Here is a 24,563-nt window from a genome sequence, read left to right on the forward strand (position 1 = left end):
TTCACAGATCTATCTTTTTTTTAAGATTTTATTTATTCATTCATGAAAGACACAGAGAGAGAGAGGCAGACATAGGCAGAGAGAGAGCAGGCCCCATGCTCTCAGGGAGAGCTGATGTGGAGCTATCAGTGACCCTGATGTGGGACCCAGGTCTCCAGGATCACACCCTGGGCTGAAGGCAGGCACTCAACCACTGAGCCACCCAGGCATTCTATCTATCTATTTATCTATCTATCTATCTATCTATCTATCTATCTATCATCTAATCTATCTATCATCTATCTATCTATCTCATCTTTTTTAGCCATTCATCAATTGATGGACATCTGGCCTGCTTCCATATCTTAACTATTGTAAATAACACTGCTAGAAGCATAAGGATGCGTATTTCTCATTGAATTAGTGTTTTTGTATTCTTTGGGTAAATATCCAATAGTGTGATTATTGGATGGCAGGGTAGTTCTATTTTTAACCTTTTGAGGAGCTTCCATACTGTTTTCCACAGTGGCTGCACCAGTTTGCATTTCCACCAACAGTGCATGAGTGTTCCTTTTCCTCCACATTTTTGCCAATAGCTGTTGTCCTTTGCAACCACTTTTAAGTGTACAATCCATGGCATTAAACACATTCACAATGCTGTGCAACCATTACCACTGTCTTAGTCCATTTGGGCTGTGATGACAAAGATACCATAGACCAGGGTGCCTATAAACAACAGACATTTATTTCCTCATAGTTCTAGAGGCTGGTGCCTGCAGATAAGGTGTCTGGTGAGGATGCTTCTTGGTTCATAGATGGTGGTCTTTCAACAAGTTTCATTCACGTTTGTTGCATGACTAATGTCCTTTATTTATTTATTTTTAAAGATTTTATTTATTTATTCATGAGAGACACAGAGAGAGAGAGGCAGAGACACAGGCAGAGGGAGAAGCTGGTCCCACGCAGGGAGCCTGATGCGGGACTCGATCCTCGGTCTCCAGGATCAAGCTTTGGGCTGAAGGCGGCCCTAAACCCCTGAGCCACCCAGGCTGCCCGACTAATGTCCTTTATAAGGAAAGGGGGAAAATACCATTTTTCCTGGCCCAGGATCCAATGCTGAACCTATAGAGCATTTAAGTTCTATCATGCCTCTTTAATCTCTTTTAATAAGGGATAATTTTGTATCTTTCTTTGTTGTTCATGACATTGGCATTTTTAAAGGATACAGGCCAGTTATTTTGTAAAAATACCTTTCATTTTGATCTGTTTGATATTGCCTCACAAATTGAGGTTTTGAGTTTTTGGCAGGAGCAGCACTGAGTGACATGCCCTTCTGTGGCATCATGTCAGAGGCTCATGTTGTGAATGTGTCCCATTACTGGTGATGCTAATTTTGATCACTTGGCTAAGATGACTGCCAGGTTTCTCCACTGTAAAGTTATTATTTTCCCTTTTATAGTTCATACCCTGTGAGGAGTGAGATTGTATACAAATCCTGTTTTTCATTAAACTTTCACCCACTGTTTCAGCATCCATTGATGATTCTCTCTGACACAATTACTGCTATGGTGGCAAATGGTATTTCTAATTCCATGATTCATTCAACATTTATTCTCTGATATTCCACCATAGGAAAGAGCTTTCTCTTCTCCCCAATTATTTTTTCATTTATATAATTATATCAGTAGGCATTTGTGGATTTTTACTTTAGACTATTATTGCAATAGAATAAAATGAGAATTGCCATAATTCAGTACTATCATTATTGTTGGTCAAATTATCCCAGATTTGCCCAAAGGGAGCTCCTCAAAGCTAACTGTCTTCGGTTCTTTTGATAAGTTCCTATTATTCTTTGAGCACTTCCTCGCTGTCTGGCAGGATTACAGGACTGGTTTCATCTGTATCTTTCCATCTGAGCCCTAAAATTAGTCATTTATCCAAGGATCTCTGGTTTCCTTTAATGGAGAATTATATTGAGGACCCCAGATCTGGGTGTTGGATAAGCTTCAAGACCGTCTTAGCTGGTAGAGTTTCTGAGGCGTCTTCACCTGGACATACCAGCATTAGCTGCATGACACTTTCACTCTTTGCAAGTGCCTTTACATACTAGTTCCTATTCTCAGTTGACTGCTAAATTATAGACATTGAAAATTATGATTTTTTTCTGGGTAGTGGGTTACAATTGATTTCTTTTCTTTAAATGTATGTATTCATATATTATTTTCTTGTTGCTGCTGTAACAAATGATCACGAACTTGGTAGCTTAAAACAGGACCAATTTATTATCTTACATTCATAGAGGTCAGAAGTCTGAGATGGGCTTCACTACCCTGTCCTGGAATCAGGGTGTTTGTAGGACTGAGTTCTTCCTGGGGACTCAAGGGCAAAAGCTCTTTCCTTGCCTTTTCCACCTTCTAGAAGCTGCCAGCCTTCAGTGACTTGTATCCCTTCCATCTTCAAAGCTAGCAACCGTATGGCTGGGACCTCCGTTTCTGTGGTCACATCTACTTCTTTTGACTCTGCTTCTCCTGCCCTCTCTTCCCTGTGATCACACTGGGCCCACTCAGGTAATCCAGGATAATCTCCCATCTTCAGAACCTTAACTAATCACACTCACGACACTTTGTGTGGGTCTGTGTGTGCCACCCAGCATATTTACAGTTTCTAGGGATTGCGGGGTGGACATCTGCAGAGGGCCACTACACAACCATAATGTATTTTATATATTGTTAAATCATGAACATGAATTCTGTTGCTAATAACAGAAACAGTTACAAGAAAGAAGGCCCAGATGGACAGGGGCCCCCTTGCTCCCCCCTGGGACTCTTGCTGGCGTGTCCACCAGCTCCTGAATCATCCCTGCCATTTGGCTGGACGACAGCAGAGGTAGCAAGGTGTGACAAGGTGTCTGAGCTGGCCTCCAAGGAGAGGCCCCAGGATCACCTCTCGGGCAAATGGCTCCAGACTGGGCGGGGCTCTCCTTCCAAGCCCCAGCTCCCAGGGCCAGCACCCCTCCTCTTCTGGTCTCTGAGATTCCTCCCTCTCGCACGCATTTTAGAGGCAAAAGCAGGACACCCTGAGGTCGCGGGCCGCGGTTCCCCCTCGAGCAGGTGCGCCGCAGGTCGACGGTGTGGCCTGCGCGTCTTGGCCGCCCCCGTGGGTCCCCACGCCTGGGCGTCCTCCCCGGCGCCGCCCTCCCGCCCCGCGCGCGGCGCCCACCCGGCCCGCAGGGTCCCGCGTGTCCCGGGCGCGCCTCGCCTGCCCCCGCCCCCCCCGGCTCCGGGCCGCCCGGTTTCTGCTTCTCCCGCGAACCTCCGAGTCCCTACTGCGGGGACATTTGTATTTGCTTTTCTCTCCTAATACAAATATTGCTGTTTTTCGAACCTCCTGCCCCCTGCGGTCCCTTTGATTCGGAGCCAGGACGGATTCCGCTGACTCGGCTCCGATTCGTGCTCGCCCCCCGCCCCCCATTCCGGCGGCCCTTGGCCCCGCAGCTCCCCAGGGCCCTGGGGCGCCCCCCGCCCCAGCCTGAGGTCTGCGGGGACCCGGGAGGGACGGGATCCGGGGCCAGGTGCCCGGTGGCTGAGCCGCAGGTGCTGCCGCCCGCACCCCTGAAAAGCCCTCTCCCAGATTTTTGTTTTTCGCCCGGGGAGTAGGTGAAGGTTGGTTTCGGGGTCTCTCGGGGCCGCTGGGTGTACCGACGCGGCACAGCTGTGCTAGTGTCGGGTGTCACACTTTCCCGCACCGCAGCCCCGGGCGCTGGGCGGGCGCGTCTACGCAGCCCGGGCCCGGACCTTCCTGGGCGCGTGCACACCTGCGAGGCCCCGCGGCCCCCTTACTCCTGCGGCTGCGGCTCCTCCGCGACCCGCTGTCCGCTCCGGACCCCCCCCCCGCCCCCCCCCCGGCCCCGGCCTGGGGAGAAGGAGGAGACGAGGGAGGCGGGAGGCCCCAAGGAAAGTTAACGCGGCCGGGCCGAGAGCCGCAAGGTCTTTGCAAAGCGATTTCTTCTCGAGCTCAGAAGAGAAATGACAGACAATGCACAGCCCTGCGACAGCTGCGGTATCCCTTGACAGCGCTCAGAGAGCAATTCTTTTCAACCTCTTTATTGAGGTGCACCTCACAGGTGCCGTCCATCCACTTAAAAGGTGCAAGTCAGTGGTTTGGGGTATTCACCGAGTCGTGCAGTCATCGCCACAGTCCACCCCAGAGCGTTTCCCTCTCTTGAATGGAAACCCGCACCCGGCAGCAGCAGCCACTCTGTGCCGCCTCACCCACCAGCCCCCGCACACTCTAATTTTTCTGTCGCGGTAGATTTGACTATTCTGGACACTTTCTGTAAATGAAATCATGGAATCATGGTCTTTGGTGCCTAGTATCTCACTTAGCATAATGTTTTCAAGGCTCATCCACGCTGTGATACATGTCAGTGCTTTATTCCGTCTTACAGCTAAACAATATTCCATTGAACGGATAGAGCCCACTTTAATTCTCCATTCATTAGTTGATGGGTTTTTGGGTTGTTTCTGCTTTCTGACTATTATGAATAATGCTGCTGTGAACATTTACGTATAGATTTTTGTGGACTTATGTCTTCAATTCCCTTGGCTCTATCCCTGGGAGTGGAATTGTTGGGTTCTATGGTAACTTCAATACTTCAAGGAACCATCAAAGACCTAATTTTAGCTTTTTTGGGAAGAAAAAGGAGGGGCGGGTTCAAAAAAATAGTTGAATAGATCTGCAACGGCTGCTGGATAAATCACCTCCCACTTGTTGACAGAGAACCTTCTCTACAGAAAGCATATGGCACTGAAAACTATGAGAGGAGTTGTTCACTGTATGGTGTGGAGTAAGTCAGAGCCCAGGGAGGGCAGGATTCAGTGAGGACACATCCCCCTCCCCGAGAGAAGGGAGACAGACATCCCTATCCCAGCTGTCACCCGTCACAGGGGCTTTAAACATGAGGCGTGCAGAAATCCACAGGCACAGCCAGCAGTGACTGCTTGGGGTGGGGGTCCTGGTGAGGTTGTGGGGAGGAGTGCAGCCTTACAGCTGAAATAATATTTGCCTCCACCTCCAAGAGAGTTTGCAGCAGGGAGGAGAGAACAGCATGGATTAATGCCTAGCTGTGTGACAGTCCTGATGCACTTGGCCCTGGTGCAAGGATAGGAGTCGGGAGTTGGGGGGAAGGGCCCAGGGGAGTAAACTGAGGCCCGACGTCAATGGCACGCTAGGAGTTTGAACTTGAACCTTGAGGCTCTGGGATCGATCTGTCCCAGGACTCCGGGCTGGGCAGGGTGGTCAGCCTGGGTCCTGGAGCCATGTTGTTGGCAGAGGGGAGAGAGGGAGTTTCCCAGGCTGCCATCAGGAGAGAGAGTGAGGTGGGGAAAGGCAGGAGGGGGCCACTGAGGGACATCCGTAGGACTTTATGAAAGCCGGAGTTGTGGGGGAGAGAGAGAGCCGCCTGAGTCATAAGTGCTTTGGTTTTTCTAGGGAGAAAGAAAGGCTTTGGCGTTACAGCCCCTGGGGCACACACAGCTGCTGAGCGAGTAACCGCCTGTTTCACCCAGTTGAGTTCCCATAGGAAGATAGCTTCACCTGGAAACTCAGAATTTTTAGAAAGGCTTGCAGCTTCTTTTGGTTTGGGACAAAGCCTTCACTGTCTGTGTCCATCAGGTGGGGGTGTATATGCCCTTCTATAATGGGACACGCTGGGACCCCTTCTGTACCATACACCACCCAAGCCCAGGCCCCGCTCCACATTACAAATCCCTCTAGGCTCCTTCTCACTGGCGATGTAAGGCCCACCCCAGGGTCAGCAGAAGTGTGAAAAGGAAATTCTTATCTCCAGAGTCATCCTTTTTCCTCCTCCTTTTCTTATTTCTCTGTTTCTGGGTTTCTTCTTTCTACTCCCCTGTTATTTTTTTTTTTTTTTGGTTTTTTTTTTTTTTTTTTTTTACTCCCCTGTTCTTTGGGGAGAACCTGGAACACTCTGGCTGCCCAGTGTTCCCTGCAGGACCTGTTCCTCTGCTGGTGTCATTTCTCCCTCAGCAACAAGGCCCTGGGCTCAGACATAGCCTGGGGTTTGCAGAAAGTGCCCTGGTGTTGGAGAAAAAAATCATTCCCTGAGGCCAGATGGAGGCCGAAAATCCAGGGTGGGAGCAACACAGAGGCAAGCCAGAGCAATTGGAGGATGCCAACACCCTTGCTGTGATTTATACTTCACTTCATTACTTACCCTGGGGAGACAAGTTCACAGTCAGGGAGGACTGCTAGCACAGAGGCTTCGAGTGGGAAAGAGCATGATGAATTTGGTGAGACTGAGTAATTGGGACAGGTGTGGGGGCAGTTTCTCGACCTTGACGTTTTTTGCCTGACACTTTTTCCCTGGGGAATTCCTGGAATTAGCTCAGACTACAGAGGTGGTCAAATGTTGGTGTGGCTCTGGTCCCCATGTGAGCATCGCTCCTTATTGCCAGAGAGGTGACGACAAGTTAGGCAGTCTATGGTGACAGGAGGGTTGAGCTGGAACTGCACACACAAGGATTATCCTCTGTGCCTGTACTCCAGGGACCTCCCGGCATTCTGGTGCTAGTCGACAGTTATGTTCAAGGTTGCCCACATCCTTTTGAGAATTGGATCCTTTCATAATTTTACAACATTATGAAATGTTTAGACATCAGGACACCCAGGGGAGTTGACACACGATTAGATAATAATAGTGTTTTTTAAAATAGCTAATGGATTCCATGTTACTTTTCTGTTAGTTGATGGTTAAAATCCCCATAAAAACCACAGGGTTGGATTTCTATGAATCATCTATAAGTGGTTTCTGATGGTTTTAAAATAAGGATTAACTACATCAAAGCTGGAGTCAATGCGAGCTTCTAATCCAAAATAAATCTTTAGCTTAATTTCATCCAGTTTCAGATCCAAAAGCTAATTTAATTAATATTTATATAAGCTTTAAACATTATTAACAGTAGAGTGGTGCTTTGTTACAGTCACAGCCCCCCGATGAGTAGCGTCTCTGTGCCCTTTACTGCTTTAAAATATAACTTTGCTGCTCCCCCTTAAATCAAGCCATAGGACTTATTTCTCCAACCCTTGACCTTGGGCTGGCCTGGCAACTTGCTTTGACCAACCGAATGCAGCAGAAATGACATAGTGCAACCTATAAGACTGGGCCTTAAGAGAGATTGTGAATTCTCTTGTCAATCTCTTGGAACACTCGGAGACCACGTGGAGGGCAAGGCCCAACTGACTGCCATTACCAAGGCCCCAGACATGTGAATGAAGCCACCTTAGACTTCAGCCTCAGCTTCTCTCCAAGCTGTCTGAATTCAGGTGGCCAGCAGAAACTTGAGAAACCATACAATTAGTGGCTCGAAGTCACTAAATTTTAAGGATGTTTGTTATGCAGCAGGAGCTAACCAATACAAACAGTACCCTAAATGGTGACAGAACCGTGTCCTTTTTCTATGAAAATTGACACTGTCTCTAAAAACAAATGAGAAAGTCTCCCACTTTCCAGAACAGTAAGGTAGGGTTTCTTCCTTTGAAAAAAAAAAAAAAAGCAGAGTTATTCAAGAAAGTGTGTGAATTTAGATTTAAATGCTGAACTATAATGATGCTTACCCATTAAGAAAAAGAAAACTGAGTTTTATTATTTAAACTAAGAGATAGTTTAGGGAGAAAGAAAAAGAAATTGCTAAATGAGTCCAGTGATTGACTCTAATTTTCTCCTTATTGGTGCTTTGCTTGCTTTCAACTAAAAGGAGTTGGGACCTGCTGTCCTTTGCATGTGGCTTTGGATTAGCAAAATTGTGCTCTTCCTTTCTGTCACTTTCTGATGCTGACACTTCCTTCCTAGTAGCTCTCATCACACTAGTAGACTCTGGGCTCTTAAACGGGCCTCACCACCTTTCTCTCTTACTGGGATTTAATGGAAACAATATCAGGGTGTCAGAAGGGATCTCTCTGCTGTTTTGTTGAACATATATTGACTTCTTTCATGGGGTTCCCTTGAGATTAAGGAATTTGATACCACAAGTTATTTCTCCATTCACTGAATACTGAGCAATAAGTATCCAAAGAAAAAGAGCAAGTTAAAGAATTATTGTTCAGACTTTTGGATATTTGTCTCTATGTATTTTAATTATTTTAGATATTTATATATTATAAAATAAACATTTGACTTTGCTGCACAGTTCTATAAGTTTTAAATATGTGTAGATGTGTGTATTGACCACCCGCTTCAGCTCCAGGAACACTGCCATCGCCCCAGGAAACTTCCTCGTGTACCCTGTTGTCAAGTCCTCACAACCCCCAGCTCCCGGCAACAACAAATCTGTTCTTTCTTCTTCCAGTTTTGCTTTTCCAGAATGTCGTATGAATGAGATCAGTTGTAAGTGACGTTTTGAGACCAGTTTCTTTCACTCATGCATCCATGTTTTGGGGCGTCTGAATACTTTGCTCCTTTTTATATCCGAGTAACATTCCATTGCCTAGGTATATCACTGTTTATCTATCAGCTCACCCATTGAAAGATGTTTGGGTCATTTCTTACTTGGGGCAATTATGAATAGGGCTGCTGTAAATGTCTCTTCATTTTGTTTGTTTGTTTATTCTCTGCACCCAGCATGGAGTTCGAATGCATGACCCTGAGATCAAGAGTCCCACGTTTCTCCAACTGAGCCAGCCAGGTGCCCCAGTGTCGCTTCATTTTAATTCATAAAACGGGAATGCTGTTTACTTCAAAACTGCTTTATCAGTAGAAATATTAAACTGTACTTTGCGATATTTTGATTTTTATTTAAAATGTTTATTCCAGGGGCACCTGGTTGGCTCAGTTGGTTGAGCGTCCAATTCTTGGTTTTGGCTCAGGTCATGAACTCCTGGGTGGTGGTATCAGCCCCACATAGGGCTCTGTGCTCAGTGGGGAGTCTGCTTGAGATTCTCTCTCCCTCTCCTGCCCGTCCCGCTCATATTCTCTCTCTCTGAAATAAATAAATAAATCTTTGAAAAAATATAAATAAAGTCTTTATTCCATTAGTTTCAGGGTGTTAAATGAGCATCTCCTTCGCATAATCACTGTACTTTTTTTTTTAATTTTTTTTTTTTATTTATTTATGATAGTCACAGAGAGAGAGAGAGAGAGAGGCAGAGACTCAGGCAGAGGGAGAAGCAGGCTCCATGCACCGGGAGCCCGATGTGGGATTCAATCCCGGGTCTCCAGGATCGCGCCCTGGGCCAAAGGCAGGCGCCAAACCGCTGCGCCACCCAGGGATCCCGCATAATCACTACTAAATAAATATATATATTTTTTAATTTTTTATTTTTTTTAAAAAAATATTTTATTTATTTATTCATGAGAGACACAGAGAGAGAGAGAGAGAGGCAGAGACATAGGCAGAGGGAGAAGCAGGCTCCATGCAGGGAGCCCGATGTGGGACTCGATCCCAGGTCCCCAGGATCATGGCCTGGGCCAAAGGCAGCACTAAACCGCTGAGCCACCCAGGCTGCCCTACTAAATATATTTTTATTGAATAACTACCCACAAATTTTATTTATATATTTATTTAAAGAGTTCATTTATTTATTTTATTTTAGAGAGATAGAGAGAGAGAGTGCGCACGAGCAGGGGGAGGGAGAGAGGGAGACGGAGAATCTTAAGCAGGCTCCATGCCCAGTGTAGAGCCGGACACAAGGCTGTATCTCACAACCTTGAGGTCATGATCTGAGCGGAAACCAAGAGTCAGGTGCTCAATTGACTGAGCCACCCAAGTGCCCCTGCACCCACAAATTTTATTTCATTTGTTTTAATTCCAGTGTAGCTAACATAAGTGTTATATTAGTTTCAGATGTACCATCCAGTGATTCAGCGGTTCCATATATTACTTATCGCTCATCAAAATAAGTGTACTCTTAATCCCCTTCACCTAGTTCACCCATTCCCCTCCACCTCCCCTCTGATAACCATCTGTTTGTTTTCCATAGCTAAGAGTCCATTTTTTTGTCTCTTTCTCTCTCTTTTTCCTTTGTCCATTTGTGTATGACTGGACCCCTGGACCCCAGGATCACACCCTGAGCTGAAGGCAGACACTCAACTGCTGAGCCACCCAGGCATCCCTGGCTGCCTCATTCCTATTATTTCTTTTAAATTTAAGATGTACAGTATGATGGTTTGATTTACATACACTGTGAAATGGTCACCACAATAGGTTTGGTTGGCATCCATCACCTCATATAGATAGAATAAAAAGAAGAGGGTGAAAATGTATCCTGTGGGGAGAGCTCTTTGGATCTACTCTCCTGCCTTTCCTGTATATCCCAGAGCAGTGTGAACTGAAGACCTCATGTTGTGCATGACATCCCCAGCACTTATTTCTCTTATAACTGCAAGGTTATGCCTTTTGACTCCCTTCCTCCAACTTTCCCTCCTCCCATCCTCAGATCTTTTTAGCTGCATTTCAACATGTAATATAACTTATTTCCTTTTACAGTGTTTTTGTTGTTTGAATTAACAATAAAAAAATTCCTGGGGTGCCTGGCTGGCTCAGTTGGTAGAGTATGTGACTCTTGATCTCAGGGTTTTAAGTTTGAGCTGCACAGTAGGTGTAGAGATTACTTAAAAGTAAAGTAAATATTTTTTAAAAAGATTTATTTATTTATTTATTTATTTATTTATTTATTTATTTGAGAGAGAGAGAGAGAGAGCACAAGCAGGAGGGGCAGAGGGAGAGGAGAGAGAATCCCCAGTAGACTCCTTGCTGAGTGTGGAGCCCAATTTAGAGCTCAATCCCACAACCTTGAGATCATGAACTGAACTGAAACCAAGAGTTGGACGCTCAACTGAGTACGCAACCCAGACACACCCTCCACCCCAAGAAAAATCCTAAAAAAAAAAAAAAAGAATCCTGAATACTGAATAACTACAGGAAATCTAACAAATTACAGTTACAAAGAGAACCAAACTTAAGTTCTCTGAATTGTTTCCACGTGGTAAATAAACTAAATAAGACTCCATCCCCAAATCGAAAGTCAAATTACTGATTTAGTTGCCCATGTTAAGGTTGATGTGACATGGCTGACCTTCCAATAGGTCAAATTCTCTTAAGGGTCCCAAGAATATCAAACACCAAATATGTACAGATTTTACCCAACAGATTTCATCTTCAGACTATGTTTTTGAGATGTACCTGGCTGGTTCAGTCAGTAGAGCATGTGAGTCTTGATCTCAGGGTTGTGAGTTAGAGCCCCAGCTGGGTATAGAGATCAGTTAAAAATAAAATTTAAAAAGGATACAATGGGGATCCCTGGGTGGTGCAGCAGTTTAGTGCCAGCCTTTGGCCCAGGGCACGATCCTGGAGACTCGGAATCGAATCCCACGTCGGGCTCCCGGTACATGGAGCCTGCTTCTCCCTCTGCCTATGTCTCTGCCTCTCTCTCTGTGTGACTATCACAAATAAATTTTAAAAAATTAAAAAAAAATTAAAAAAATTAAAAGGATACAATGGTTTTGAGTGTCAAAAGTTTTTGATACTTAATTCTAAATCCTCCCAGACTAAACGATATTTGTGCACAGAAGAGGAAGATAGTCAGCCCTCTGGCTCATTGAGGCGACTACGGCCAGGGGCTTCAGGCAACTATGAGCCTGAATATCACAGATTAAGGCTGGGTCTCTTGGTGCCTTGCAGTTGTGCTGGGAGCCCTGTCTACAGCTGTTCTGTCAGTGAATCCATAATTTCTAGAAGATGCATTGGTGTGGCCTGAGTCCCTATGCTCCAGTTACACATATTCCTGAATTCAAATACTTTTGACTTTAATAGATATGTAAATGTCTGTTCCTTTCAACACAAAATAATTTAAAACTTATTGGAATCTTGCTTTCTCTTATTTTTTTTTTCAGACTACACATAACTCCTATAGGTATTTAAAATGCTCTCCAGGGACACCTGGATGGCTCAGTGGGTTAAGGGTTTTAGTGGCTGCCTAGGCTTAGGTCTTGATCCTGGAGTCCTGGGATGGAGTCCCACATCAGGCTTCCTGCTCAGCGGGGAGTCTGCTTCTGCCTCTTGCTCTGCCCCTCCCCGCTGTATTTTCTCTCTCTCAAATAAATAAATAAAATCTCAAAAAAAAATTGCTCTCCAACTCAATTCTGCAAATCACACACACATACCAATTTACAGGTTTTCCCCTGGCTGAGGCCTGGTGAGAAGGCTACATGAGCTATGTGGTCCATGTTCTAATACTTGGAGCCAGCGTCTGTGGCATTGATTAGAAAGACTCTTGTAGGGACACCTGGGTGGCTCAGGGGTTGAGCATCTGTCTTTGGCTCAGGGCATGATCCCAGGGTTCCAGGATGGAGTCCCACATCGGGCTCCCCGAGGAAGTCTGCTTCTCCCTCTGCCTGTGTCTCTGCCTCTCTCTGTGTCTCTCATGAATACATAAATAAAGTCTTTTAAAAAAGAGAGAAAGAAAAAGAAAAAGAGTCTTGTAACTAAGTTAAGGATCTTGAAATGAGATCTTCCTGGATAATCCAGGAGGGCTGTATATATGACATGTGTCCTTCTAGGAGGCAGAAGAGAAGAAGCTACAGACACAGAAAATGTCATACGAAGGTGGAAGTGGAGACTGGAATGAGGCAATAGCAGGATCAGGACCTCCTTGAGCCTCCAGAGCTATGAGTTCTGGGGAAGGATTCTGGCCTTAGAGGGAGGACTACCCAGCCAGAATTCTGGTCTCCAGAACTGTGAGATAAGGCATTTCTGTTATTTTAAGCTGCTGTGGCAGCCCCAGGAAACTAACGCAGGTGTGTTTGGGGCACACCTGGGTGAGGCAGGTTTCAGCGTGTATGTAAAGACTCTTGAGTTGCAAGTGTAGAAATCTAGTGACACTATCTTATTCATAAGAGAGTCACTTGTAAGGATGTGAGAGTCAATACTAGAATTGATTGTCAAGAAAAGGTCAGAAAGGGATGAGAACTAGGACCTGGAATGCTGGAAGGACCCTGTTTATCTTTGTGTCTGCTTCATTGTTTTATTTCTATTTTTTTATTTTTTAAGATTTTGTTTATTTATTCATAGAGACACACACACACACAGAGAAAGAGAGAGAGGCAGAGAGAGAAGCAGGCTCCATATAGGATGCCTGACGTGGGACTTGATCCTGGGTCTCCAGGACCACACCCCAGGCTGCAGGTGGTGCTAAATTGCTGCGTCACCATGGCTGCCCCATTGTTTTATTTTTAAATATGGCCACCTTATTGGTCCTGTATGTAGGTGGTACTATTCTAGCCACACAGGGAAACTGGCTAGTCTTCATTCACCCCAAAACCAACTTGGAAAACTCAGCCCCCCACCTCCAGTTTGATTTACCATGGTGCTGGGGGCAAGCTTTGCCACCTAAACCTGGCTGCCAGGTGCCTATGTCTCTGAATCAGGATGCTGATTCTTTGAGAAAAGCAGATGCTCAGTGGTGTCTACCAGTAGCAGCCGCCTTGTTGTGCTCTGTTGTATCAGCTACTGCCCCCTCCCCATGCTGCCTAAAAAACCCAAAATGAAGTACCTAGAAATAACATTTATTTGCACTGATCTGCAGGGCAGCTGATCTAGGCTGGGCTTGGCTGGACAGTCTTGGGGCTCAGGTTCAGGGGATGACGGCTACCAGGGAGAAGCTCTTCTCATGGTGATGGCAAAGGTACAGGAGGGACAGCTCAGAACGGCAGGCATGCTTCTAGCCTTTGCTTGCATCATGTGCGCTAACACCCTTTTGGCCAAAACATTATATTGCTGAGCCTTGCATTGGTGGAGCGGGGAAGTATACCTCTTATGGAGGTTAGGTGGGTAGGAGAGGAGTTTTGAACAATAATCTGACCTTTCACATGGTACAAGATTTTTAGTAATGGAACCAAATGATCAAACATAATACCACTGTTAATCTGACACCTACCTTTTTGCACCCCCCCAATGTACTAGAACACGAAGTTCTTAAAACAACATACCAAGACTCCTGCCAAAAATGTTTGGATTGAACCTCACTAAGACTTTGAACCTAACTTCCAGTACATAGGAGATGTAAGGAGGGGTAGAAGGATAAGTTGAGTGGATACTCTATGAGTTATCGATTGCTGAGTAACAAATTACTGCCCCCCCAAACTGAGCTACTTAAACAACAATGGACAGTAAGTATTTCACAGGGTAGTGCAAGAGAAAGCAAGAAGGCCAGGTATGACCTAGTCTCAGAAGGCATAAGCTGTCATTTTTGTTCATTCTGTTTGTTAGAAATAAGTCAGAGTACAGCCATCTTTTGAATCAGGAGAATCAAAGAATTTGTGGACATATTTAAAAATTACCACTGGGGTTATTTTAGGTGAAAAGAGAAAAAGAGATCAAAAGCAATGTTTCACATTCCTGACTGGATTCCTAGATTTTTTTTTAAGCCCTAAAAGTAATTTGGGAGCCAACTGGGGAAACTTGGATGTGAAATAAGTATTAGATGAATTAGGGAATTATTGATAATTTTCGTAGGTGTGACAAAGGTGTTGTGGCAATGTGGAAGAAGGTCCTTATTCTTAGAAGATGCGGATGGAAGTATTTAGCAGTGAAATGGCTTGATGTCTGCAACCTGTTTTCAAAAAGGTGGAAAAAAAAAAAGTGAGAGAGATAAAGCAAATGAGCCAAAATATGAACACTGGAATCTCAGTGGAGAGTATATATGTGTTCATTGTACTAATTCTTGACTTTTCATACTTTCAAAATTCTTAAAAATTAAAATGCATAAATATATAAGGATAATATGGGTCTGGGTGAAGTTCTCCAATTCAAGGCTGAGGAATTAGGTTGTCATCCTTGGCTTGCCCACAAGGAAAATGAGAACTTTCATCTTTAAGTAAATGTTCTTCTCTTATCTAGTATTTCTGGCCCGTGGGTGTCTCATTAGCTTCAGGGAACATTCTTTCTGAAGGAGACCCACAAAGAAATCCCTCGTATGTGTGGCGCTCCCTCTGCTAAGCCAGGCTGAGAAGCCACCGTGAGGACTGAGGATATTAAGGACATTTAGGGAAAGCAGAACAAATCAGAAATTGGTATCAAGGAAAAAAGTCAATATACTTCACAAAAATCAGAAGTTGTAGGACCTTCAATGAATGGCTGAGGTAAGGAAGAGGGGTGGGGAAGAAAAGCCCCTTCATACTTGCAGCCCAGCATTTCACAGATCACCACCAGGAACCTTCTACCTGTTAGGACTCCTGCAAGAAATGGAGGCAGGTCCATAATTAAACAAAGACTCAGGACAGTGCATCTATAACAAGCTCACATTTGCTACTTTAAAGTCCCCAAAGGGAATCTTACATGTTTGAGTTTGAGATTAACAACAGAGTGAATGAATGAAGGAAGTATTTATTCAACATCCTATAGTAGTTTAATAACTCCTTGACACAAAACCATCTCATCCCTTTGGTGCCAGGCATTATTCTTACAATCAGGTATTGATTTTATTTTATTTTATTTTTTAAGATTTATTTATTTATTTATGATAGACAGACAGAGAGAGAGAGAGAGAGAGAGAGAGAGAGGCAGAGACACAGGAGGAGAGAGAAGCAGGCTCCATGCTGGGAGCCCGATGTGGGACTCCATCCCGGGACCCCAGGATCGCGCCCTGGGCCAAAGGCAGGCACCAAACTGCTGAGCCACCCAGGGATCCCCTCGGTATTGATTTTAAAATCACAGTCAACAGAAGTACACTTAAAAGGAAGCAGATAAAATCAGAATGTGGGGACCTTCTACAGGGGAACAACCTAACGAGGAGACTACTCCAGATTAAAAGAGCATTAAGAAAAAAGAAAACCTCAAGGCACATAGTGGCTCCATAGGTTAAGCATCTAATTCTTGATCTCAGCTTGAGTCTTGATCCCGTGGTTGTGAGTTCAAGTCCTACATTGGGCTCTATGCCGACAGGGAGCCTACTTAAGAAAAAAATTTTTTTTAAAAAGAAAACCTCAAAACTTGGAAATAGGAAATGCATGACTTCTTCTCCTTGCCTTTCAATATCATGTCAGGACACTAAAACTTTGGGGCTGGGGGTGGAGGCAGTAGGTACACCTTCATTTCAGACCGTTTAAGGTTCATTAAGATATTTGACAATTCTGTGATGGGAAGGGGATACCATGCACAAAGCTAAAAGATGCAAATGATTCTAATCTGACATAGGGATATAAGGTTGAGATGACTTTTGTCTGGTTGGGATGCAAATGATCCTATCTGGTTTCAAAGATAATAAAAAATGTTTTGATGATCGGTTTTATTGCCTGGGAGGTTGTTAACCAGACTTCTAAACACATAACTGAGCAATCCTTCTCCAGGGCTTTCATCTCTCAGAGTTTCTTTTAACCAGTTTAACCATCCTGCTGCTTTCTTCATTAATGAGTTAATTAAATAGTTGATACCTAGTTACTTAGGGTTAATAGGAGACTTGTGGTTTTGCCTTTTTGAAAATTCTACTTTGAAAAGTGACTTGAAAGACTTAACATAGAACAAAATATGTGGACTTTATTTGGATCCTGTTCTCCAATAAACCAGTTATAAAGGCATTTTTAGGGAGATGGAGGACATTTACAAGTGGACCTAGGTATGAGGGGATATATTTTTTAAGATTTTATTTATTTATTTGAGAGTGAGAAAGAGAGCACAAGCAGGGGGAGGGGCAGAGAGAGGGGGAGAAGCAGGCTCCCTGCTGAGCAGATAGCCCCAAACGGGGCCTCGATCCCAGGATCCCAAGATCATGACTTGAGCCAAAGATAGAGGCTTAATCCACTGAGCCACCCAAGCGCCCTTAGGCATTAGATAATATTAAGGAATATTTTTCATTTTCTTAGATGTGAAGATGGCATTGTGGTATGAAGGAAAATTATAGGTGTGTTTAAGTGTATTAGTTATCTAGTGTGTGTAACAAATTATCTAAATCATACTATTTTCAATGTAGGCCAACAGATCAGGAGGTGACTACCATTGATTTGTTATTCACCCCCAAAGATGGGAGTACACCATGCCTCAGTTGGGCCACATGAGGAAGCACAGGGTCGTCCAGGAGGCAGAGGGAATGACGGAAACATGTGGGCAAGAGCCTTTGCTGTGCTTTTCCACCAGAAGACTAAGCACGACAGGGAAAGCAAGTTTAAGATTGGCCAGTCTGCATAGTTTCAGGGGGCTCTGAGGCATAGGGGCTACCTCCAGTTGTCTGGTACCTGGCCCTGGGCTGATTAGTGCAGGCAGACAGTAGCCCAGAGTGTGGGTGCCCTGGGAGAGTCCAATAAGGAAGTTGATTTGGAGCGTAGGCTCTGGGTTGCTTGGTTTGCATGTGGTAGAAGGGGAGGAGGGCGGGGGGTGGGAGTGAATGGGTGACGGGCACTGGGTGTTATTCTGTATGTTAGTAAATTGAACACCAATAAAAAATAAATTAAAAAAAAAAAAAAAAAGAAAGGTCTTCACCCCTTGGGAATTGGCTTAGCCCTGGAAGGACGATGATCTCTCCACGGTCAGCAAGGCTCCAGATGTCAAAGTATCAGGACCAAATGATTACTATACACAGTGATTTTAAATTATTTTTATTATTTCACATAGTTTCTGAGGGCCAGGATCTGGGAGTGGCTTAGCCAGGTGCCTCTGGTCCAGGTCTCTTAGGAGGTTGTGGTCAGGATGCTGGCCAGAACCGTGGTCATCTGACACTGGCCTGGGGCTGGACGCTCTGTGTCCACGACAGCCTAGGCATATGGTGTTGGAAAGAAGCCCTGGCTCATTGCTGATTTGGATCAGCTGTCTGAGTTCGTCACCATGTGGGTCTCTTGATAGGGCTGCTGGCTTCCCTCAGAGACAGAGAGATACAGAGGGAGGATGAGAGAAAGGTAAGCCTCACTTGAAAAATAGGTTAACATCAGCAGTACCATCTCTTCCGCTGTATACTATGGGTCACACAGACTAACTGTGGAGCAGTTGTGGGCAAATGTAACAGAGGTGGGAGATGGTGCCAGCCAACTTGCAGACTACTGCAGCCCACCAAAGATTCATATCCTTCCCACGTGCAAATTAAGTCAACCGCTTCCAGAGGGTCCGGAAGTTTCGTGCCATTTCAGCATCTGCTCTATGTCCAGAATCTCACAATGTAAATCAGGTTTGGGTGTGATTATATTTCCTAAATACAGTTCTTCCGGTACGGTTCTTGACAAGGTATCTTCCCTCCACACCCCCTGTATTAATCAGCACAGGCTGCTGTAACAAAATCCCATAGATTGGGGGCTTATGAACAATGGACACTTACCTGGGTGTCACAGATCAGGGTATCATCATGGTCAAGTGTTGGTGAGGACTCTCTTCCTGGTTTGGATCTGGCCACCTTCTTGATATATCATATGGCAGAGAGAGAAAGAACTAGCTCTCTGGTGTCTCCTTATAAGGGTACTAATCCTACCATGACGACCCTACTCTCACAGCCTCATCGAAACCTAACTACCTCTAAAGGCTCCATCTCCACAGACCATCACATTGAGGGGCTAGGGCTTCACCACATGAATTTTGAGGAGACACATTCAGTCCATAACACCCTTTCCCACTGAACATATAATGGGGCAGTCATAGAATAACCACCCTAGACACTCTCCCTCAAAAAGGGAGAAAATGACAGCCAGGAAGAAGTTGCTGGGCCGTATAGATTCTAGAGTCTTGTCAGGCAAATACTGTAAGAGTAGGAGCTCTACTCCAAGCCTTTGGACTCTGCCCTCTGGGCTCCTAGTTCTTCCCTGTGAGTCATCCTTCCTTTTTTTGTGAAAGGTATCATGTGTTTGCAGCTGAGTGATTTTCTCAGCCTGCCTCCTGCCAGTAGACTTTTGAGGGTCTAAAGGCCTCTTTTTACTTTGTACTGTCTGCTCTTCCAGTCTGAGCTGGTGGTGTTTCTGTACATGTAGCTCTCTTAAAAACTACGAATTTTCTGTGAATCTCCTCAGTATCTACTCTGTCAGGCAAAGCCAACACCCACAAACGTCTTAGAGATGAACCTTTCCCCACCCTGGGCTTCTGCAGACAGGTGAGGGTCCGTGTGACTATGTGTTCTAGGAGCACGGCCCTTTGATCGACAGGGTCTGTGAGCATCCTTGTCCGTTTGGGCTGCTATAACAAAACACCCCAGACTGTGCAGTTTATAAACAACAGATTATTTATCCCTTGAGGTTCTGGAGGCCAGAAGTCTGAGATCAGGGTGCCAGCATGGTTGAGCGAAGGGCTTCTTCCAGGATGCAGACTTCTCACATGGTGGCAGGGGCCCGGGTGGCTCTGTGGGGTCTCTTTTGTCAGGACTCTGGTCCCATTCAGAGGGCTCTACCTTCATGACCTAATCACCCCAAACACCCTCACTTCCTAACACCACTGCCCTGGGTATTAGGATTTCAAAACATGAATTTGGAGAGGACACAGGCATTCAGGCGACAACAGTGAGATACACCTTTTTTTTTTTTTTTTTAAGATTTTATTTATTTATTCACGAGAGACACAAAAAAAGAGAGAGAGAGAGGCAGAGACACAGGCAGAGGGAGAAGCAGGCTCCATGCAGGGAGCCCGAAGCAGGACTTGATCCCGGGTCCCCAGGATCATGACCTGAGCCATAGGCGGACGCTCAACCACTGAGCCACCCAGGCTCCCCTAGAAATTATTATTCTTGCAGCATGTGAGGGTCAGGAATCTGGGAGCGGCTTAGCCACTTGCTTCTGGTACGAGGTCTCTCATGAGGTTACCATCAAGATGTTGGCTGGGGCTGTGGTCGTCTGAAACCTGACAGGAGCTGGGGGTACACATCCCCAGTGGTCCAGACTCACGGCTGTAGATCTGGGGTTTCTTTGCCTCGTGGGCCTCTCCACGGTGCTACTCATGACAGGGCAGCTGACTTCTCCCAGAGAGTGATCTGAGAGCGAGAGAACGCACGATGGAAGCCACGCAGTCTTTCATCACCTAATACCAGCAGAGACATACACCATCACCATTTCTGTATTCTCTGACCCTGGCATTATGTGGGACGAGACTGCACGAGGGTATGACTTCCCAGAGGCAGGGGACCATTATGCGTCATCGGGGAGGCTGACTACCACAAAGTTTTTGAGGGGCCCAATGTCACGTGGTCTATAGCTTACATACTTCAGCAAAAAGAGATTGATGAAAAAAATGTAGCAGAATTTAGCTTTCTCTGGGGGTGACAAGATGGCTTACTGGCTAAGAATCCTCTAGAAGCCAGTTACTTTCTTTCCTGCCCAGCCTTCTGACCTGTCTTCACCAGCAGTGCTGCCTTGCACACAAGGCACAGCGCTTTCCCAGCTGGCTCCCTGCAGCTGCATTTAGCGGTGGGGCCTGAGTCAGCAGTGTGGCCCCATAAACGGTAACAGATGAGCTGGAATATGTTCTCCCTCAGGTATTATTTCGAGATGTTCTGAAACACACCAGCACTTTTTCAGATTCTGTTCCAAAATTTCTTTAGAGGAACAGCTCCACGGAATACTTTTCATGACCTTGCCTTCAAGGTCAGCGTTAATCATAGGGTTTCGGCAGAGTCAGCAGTCCTGCTGAACTTTGCCTCTGCCCCTTCTGTTAATTCAGCTTGGGCTCATTCAATCCCTGGACTCTTGTTCCTTATTTCATAAGGAAAACTAAAACAACTTTGGAAGGATAACCAGCTGCGTCTGTTGAGTCACAGTTCTTTCATTATAAAGGAACTCCGTGAAATCCTAGTGTTCATTTACACTAAGCATTTCTGTAAGAATGTAACTTAAAAATTTTTTTTGAGCCTGGGTTAAATGTTAACTTGTGTGATGAATTTTCCAGGGGAATTTGGAACTAACATTGTGGAAGCTGAAAAACTTCCATATTGGATGTCATAAGAGATTTGTGCATTTTAAGATAGAAAACAAAAATGTATGTTTAGGGCCGCCCCCTCAGTTTGTTCTTAGTGATAACACTTTGGTGGCTTCTTGGTGATAATTGAATAATTATTCAGATGTTAAAAAAAAAAAAAAACCCTACTCATTATTTTGGAGAAATTCCAAGGCAGTAAAATAATTTGATTATAGATATTTCAGATTGGGATCTGAAGGGATGTGTTTGAGTAAATCAGTGTATCACAATGGGGAAGACATGTGTGATGGGCTGGCAATGTGTCCTCTTGGCTGGACTAAGCCATTTCCCCCAGAAATGCCTTTTCTTGTATGTTTCCAGTTTGATTGAGCTACAAGGGATATCCTAGCCTGAGAGTTGCACCTGTCTTCCTCCAGCTGGGCTTTTCTTGCTGAACTCATAACGTAAAACTATGGAAAGTTGACACTGACATGACCTGCTCAGATAATCTGGTTCAATTGGGTCCTAAATTTTGTCCACTCTAAGAGTCATCTGGGAAGCTATTTTGTTTGTTTTGTTTTTGTTTTTGTTTTTTTGGAAGCTTTTTGGAAATATGAATTCTCCTGTACCACTTGCGAAGCTTCTGGTCAGGAGATCTGAGCCCAGGACATTCGAATTCCCTTTACAAATTTCCTAAGTGGTTTTGATGATCAGCCAAGTTGGTTTGCTAGTCATTGTGATTTTGGTCTAGTGGTTCTCAGTGTGGTCTTTGGACCAGCATCGTCGCCCAAAATCTTGTTGACCTGGAAATTCCTAAGGTCCATCCTGGACCCCGTGAATCAGAGGCTCTGTAGTTGGGGCCCAGGTACCCCAAGCTCTGGTGTTTTAAGGGGAGAACACTCACAGCCTTTGTCTTGAGAAACCTCGGGTTACTACATTTGTGTAAACAAGGCTTTCTACCACTAGAAGATGATACTTGACCAGTGACCCTGTTTACAGTACACAATGCCAAAGGCATAGTTCTTTAGGAACCTAGATGAGAGGGACGCCTGGTGGCTTAGCTGGTTAAGTGCCTGCCTTCAGCTCAGGTCATGATCTCAGGGTCTGGTAATGGAGCCCCATGTCAAGCTTCCCGCTCAGCAGGGAGTCTGCTTCTCTCTCTCCCTTTGCCCCTCCCCCCACTTGTGCTCCCTCCCTCCCTCTCTCTCTCTCTAATAAATAAATAAAATCTTTTTTTTTAAAGATTTTATTCGTTTATTCATGAGACACACACACACACACACACACACACACAAACATACACACACACAGAGGCAGAGACACAGGCAGAGGGAGAAGCAGTCTCCATGCAGGGAGCCCGACGTGGGACTCGATCCCGTGACTCCAGGATCATGCCCTGAGCCAAAGGCAGACGCTCAACCGCTCAACTGCTGAGCCACCCAGAGATCCCTCCTTTTTTAAAAAAAAAAAAAAAAAAAAAAAAGGAATTGTAGGGATGCCTGGGTGGCTTGACAGTTGAGGGTCTGTCTTTGGCTCAGGGTGTGATCCTGGATTCCTGGGTTTGAGTCCCATGTCGGGCTCCTTGCATGGAGACTGCTTCTCCCTCTGCCTGTGTCTCTGCCTCTCTTTCTGTGTCTTTCATGAATAAATAAATAGAATCTTAAAAAAAAAAAAAAGGAGTTGTAACACTCAAGCAAGCTTCATGGAGAAGAATTCTAAAAGCTGGAGATGATTCTCATAAACAGTAAGAGAGAGAGCAGCCCTCTCCCCAAGGTGGGAAAGCCACAGAAAGGAAGGCACAGGGCAAGAAAGAGTCCATCTCCCCTCAAGCGAAAGGTACAAGTTAAGATGATGAACAAGACCTTAGGAAGGATCTGCTGGACACTTTAAGGAAAATACGTGGGAAATGGTAGGAATAAATTGGTTTTGAATGCTGTGGCAGAGACCTATTTCATAATATATAGAGCTGTCTTGTAAAATTTGAATCTACAGCATATTTTGCCAATTGAGACTGATGGGGAGGCAACTTTTTTTTTGACTTTTAAGTACATGCATAAATTTAACACTGAGCTAGCAAACTGCGGCAAGGCATAGAGTCTTGTGGTTATGAATTGTCTCATATTAACAACAGTGTTATTAAATAAGTTAGTAGTAATGCTTGGGGAGTTAAATTAGCAAATAGAGAAAAATGATGTGTAGCTCATCTCCAGTCTTTCTGTGTATATGGTAATTCTAAGATGCTGGAAGATGCTTAAAAACAGCCTTACAGAAACAATTTTGTGTTTTGATGGAAAACTATGCTTCTCTGGAGGACGCTTTCCAGGTTGATTCTCATCTTTCAGTGTCTTGGGGACATTTGACAATTGTGTAAATTGTAGGTAAACGGTAGACAAACTGTCCTGTGTGACTGCCCTCCTTCCCCACCCCAGGAAAAAAGCCAGTTTGCTTTGCTTCCATCTGCACTTTCCTTTTGACAATTTTTTACTCAAAATAAATGTAAATGTGTGCTTTTTTTTCACCTTTCTTTTGAACTGATCTTTTAACCTTTTTTTTTTTTTTAAGATTTTATTTATGTATGTATGTATTTATTTACTTATCTGAGAAAGAGGAGGAGAGAGAGTGCATGAGCCAGGGGAGGGACAGAGGAAGAGAGAGAGAAACTCAGCAGAAATTCAACCTGAGCAGGACCCCATGCAGGGCTGCAACTCAGGACCCTCAGACCAGGACCTGAGCGAAATCAAGAGTCCCACACTTAACCCGCTGAGCCACCCAAGCTCCCCTGAACCTGTTGTCACCTCTGCCTGGTTTCTTCATTAATTAACGAGTAGAATAAAATCTTTAACACATGTCATTTAAAAAAATTTTTTATTTATGATAGTCACAGAGAGAGAGAGAGAGAGAGAGAGAGAGAGAGACAGGCAGAGGGAGAAGCAGGCTCCATGCACCGGGAGCCCGATGTGGGATTCGATCCCGGGTCTCCAGGATCGCGCCCTGGGCCAAGGGCAGGCGCCAAACCGCTGCGCCACCCAGGGATCCCTACACATGTCATTTTTACATGTGTGTGAGCACAATGATTTTACCTTTCCCTGAATATTACCGTTGAACAGTCCCATCATCTGTCTCACAAACCATACTCCTGTCCCCGTTTTCTCTTACTGATTTGCCACCTCTCTGCAGAGATCCCAGAGGTAAAAATCATCCTCAATCTGGAGTCACACATCGATTAGAAGCGTCTGAATTAGTAAGGTTCTGTCTTCGAGTCAGAAGACCTGTGGTTAAACTCTTGCGACCTCACGAAGCTGCTACTCCTCTCTTGCCGCCGTTAGAGATTTTCCTAGGCCTCGTTCTTCCTCTTGCCTTCATCTTTGGAGCCAGCTGAACTGGTTATGACAACTTCAGGGGAGCAGACAAAACACGGAGCGGGAGCGGGGAGGGGGCAGCTATGACTAGGTAACGACTTATTTTTAAAAATAGCCTAATCTAGATTTACAACCAGGAAGCCCCAGGTCCTGGGAGCCAAGCGCACATGTGAATTTCACTGGGGGCCTCTCCCTGCTTCCAGGCTTCCTCCCCCGCAACCGGCCTTCCCTGCACCCCCCCTCCTCTCCCCAGTCCCCCTTCCGCCCCCCCTACTCCAGGCCTCCTCTCCCACTCCCCTCCCCACCTCCCCCTGCCCTCTAGACCTCCCCTCCCCTCCCCTGCCCCCCCACCCCGTGCCCC

At 45.2% G+C, this 24,563-nt stretch overlaps 1 long non-coding RNA gene across 1 annotated transcript; it reads right to left on the reverse strand.

Annotated features, from left to right (window-relative positions):
- Nucleotides 1–17,565: 17,565 nt before the first annotated feature.
- On the reverse strand, nt 17,566–18,754 carry LOC140622390 (uncharacterized). The gene is made up of 2 exons (XR_012022160.1): nt 18,292–18,754; nt 17,566–17,834 (listed from the first exon to the last, which is right to left on the reverse strand). It is a non-coding gene; the product is annotated as an uncharacterized lncRNA (long non-coding RNA).
- Between the last annotated feature and the right edge of the window lie 5,809 nt (nt 18,755–24,563).

Source organism: Canis lupus, chromosome 31 (genome assembly GCF_048164855.1).
Source record: "Canis lupus baileyi chromosome 31, mCanLup2.hap1, whole genome shotgun sequence".
Classification (NCBI taxonomy): domain Eukaryota; kingdom Metazoa; phylum Chordata; class Mammalia; order Carnivora; family Canidae; genus Canis; species Canis lupus.